We start from the raw sequence: 2411 nt of genomic DNA, 5'->3' as shown, positions 1-2411 counted from the left end.
CTTCGGGCCGAGGAACGGTCCATTTTCTTAAAAATAGTTATTTCTCGGTTATTTGTGAACGTAACCGAACCAAACCTGACAGGTGTATTCTAGAGACCATTCCCCAGTCATTAACTGAGCCCAAAGTGCGATTCCGGCCATTTGGGCAGAGAAACGGCCCTCTTGGCCCATTTTCTTAAAATTGCTATTTCTCAGTTGTTCGTAAACGTTACCGAACCGAACTTGACAGATATATTCCAGAGACCATTCTCCAGGCATTAACTGAGCCCAGAGTGATATTCCGGCCCTTCGGGACGAGAAACGGCCCTTTTGGCCCATTTTATTAAAATTGTTATTAAAAAAAAAAACAAATAATAAATGCGCTGGGTGATGCCCAACGCAAAATGAAGTCACAAATGATGATATGAAACGAGCCTCACTCTTGTGAGGTGTCCTGGTTTCGTTTTCTGATGCGATGAAAATCTTACCAAATTTCAAAACTATCTGTCATCCGTGCTGTCGATCAGCTGAGAGTTCTACGAATGAACTCCCACGGGGTATGTTCGCAATTCGAACTTGTTTTTCTTTGAAACGCATTTTACAAAGAACACACCGGAGGAGGTAATTTGGCTCAACCTGCCTGCTCTATGTCAACGCCACATTCGTGTGGCGTGATGGTGACACCGACTGAGGTTTCCACGAAAGTAAGAATTTCGAAATGGACAAGGTAACACGATGGTCTTCACTTTTTGAAGGGTAACATAGGATAATCAACCTTTTACAAGAAGATGTCAGCATGCAAGACCGCGGGGCTTGACTTCCATCCGAAGGTCGACACACTCACTCGCAGCACGCAACACCATCCCTGCGAAGCACCATAGTGACAATTTGGGAATCGAACCCAGACCAGATGGCCTATTGGTGAGTTCACCCTCCCCTGAGCAATCTTGCCAGCACCAAGTATTGTGTATTTAATTATATACCCTTCCATGTAACTTGTACCAGATAGCTGTAAGTCCAACATCATTGGTCCAACAATGGAATTCATTGTCATGACAAGGCTAAGTTCAAACAATGGGTCACCACTCCATTTGTCTTTGGGATGTGGAGCAGGAACCTGGAATTTGTTCCAGCGTGCCGGTGATAATTCACCCACTCTTCGCGAAAGAGACCGTGCGATCTTTAAAGTCCACTGACGACCAGTGCCGGTACACGGGTCCTCCGGATCAACGTCCAGCCAAGGAACGGCACAGCCATTGACGCCTCGTCCAGCCTGCGAAACACCAGGACGGCACGTTATACCTGGGTCGGGCTAGACATCTCCAAGGTGAGTGCGACCTCCTGACTCATCTGTTAAAGACCTCCGGACAGCCCTTAATTAGACATTTATTTATTTATTTGATTCTGATGAACCATACTCTGTTACAGAAACACCCCGGTTTGGAGTCATTTGCTCAACATCAAAAATTTCAAACCATCCGATGGAAACGGATGAAAAGTTTCGTGTTTGCCTCATGGACGTGTCATTGCGCGAATCGGTAAGTAATCCGCAAGTTAACCGGATTGTGGAACACTGGGGCCTCGAATTGTGTAAGTGCGCTTTTGGGTAATCCGTGTTGGCCAAGAGGTGTTGGAACGCCTCAATGAAACTAGTGGTCTCAGGAGGCGAGGATGTAGGAGAAGTAGAAGAGTTGGGAGAGGTTCCTTTGGCTCTAGTTCGAGGGCCGGCGGTATCTCAGGTGGAGACATCATTGACGTTCCAGGTAGCTTGGTGGTCCACACCTGGTGGAAATAACCGCGAGGCAGACATCATTTCACCGTCTGCGTTATGAACCCAACATTTAAAGGATCAACACATTCCTTGGCACAAGGCCTTCTCGGGGTCACGTATCCGCTTCAGGACGGAGCGGTTTGAAGCAGATCGCCCATTGTCCCGCCTCAAGGGGCTCCTTCGCAGGTGTTCGAGTGGACACGACACATGGAGGTCCAAAGTGGGATCAGGGTGCTTGAAGATAAACGGAAGTGTCGAGATAGGGATCGTGTGTCCCATGCCTTCAACTTTAGGAGTTACCTGTGTATATTTATCTCTTGTGCGATTTATAATTGGACAGCCTGTGAGCAATGCCTATTCTGGGAGCTCTATCATTAGTGTACCTGTCATGATGAGTAACGACACCTGTTTAAATATGGACAAAGGTAGACGTTTTTAGAGACTCCCTGGTAATGCATCACTTGCTGACGGAGGTCTTTGTGGTCGTAGCCATGGAAACAAAAGGAACTCCCACCAGCGCCACTTCCTTTGGGTGCGTTCACTCTCGATGGAATGTCAGCTGCATGTACGTGTTCATCGAGAGCTGCTGCGTCACCATTCCACGCCCAGGTTTCTTTATAAAAATGCCTGCTGCTGCTCAGTGTGCACATTGGCCTCAATG

The sequence above is a fragment of the Eptatretus burgeri genome, chromosome 17 (genome assembly GCF_056783735.1).
Source record: "Eptatretus burgeri isolate ZD-2024b chromosome 17, Ebu_testis_v1, whole genome shotgun sequence".
Lineage (NCBI taxonomy): Eukaryota > Metazoa > Chordata > Myxini > Myxiniformes > Myxinidae > Eptatretus > Eptatretus burgeri.
The sequence above is the reverse complement of the archived record's forward strand: the minus strand, read 5'-3'. Positions refer to the sequence as shown.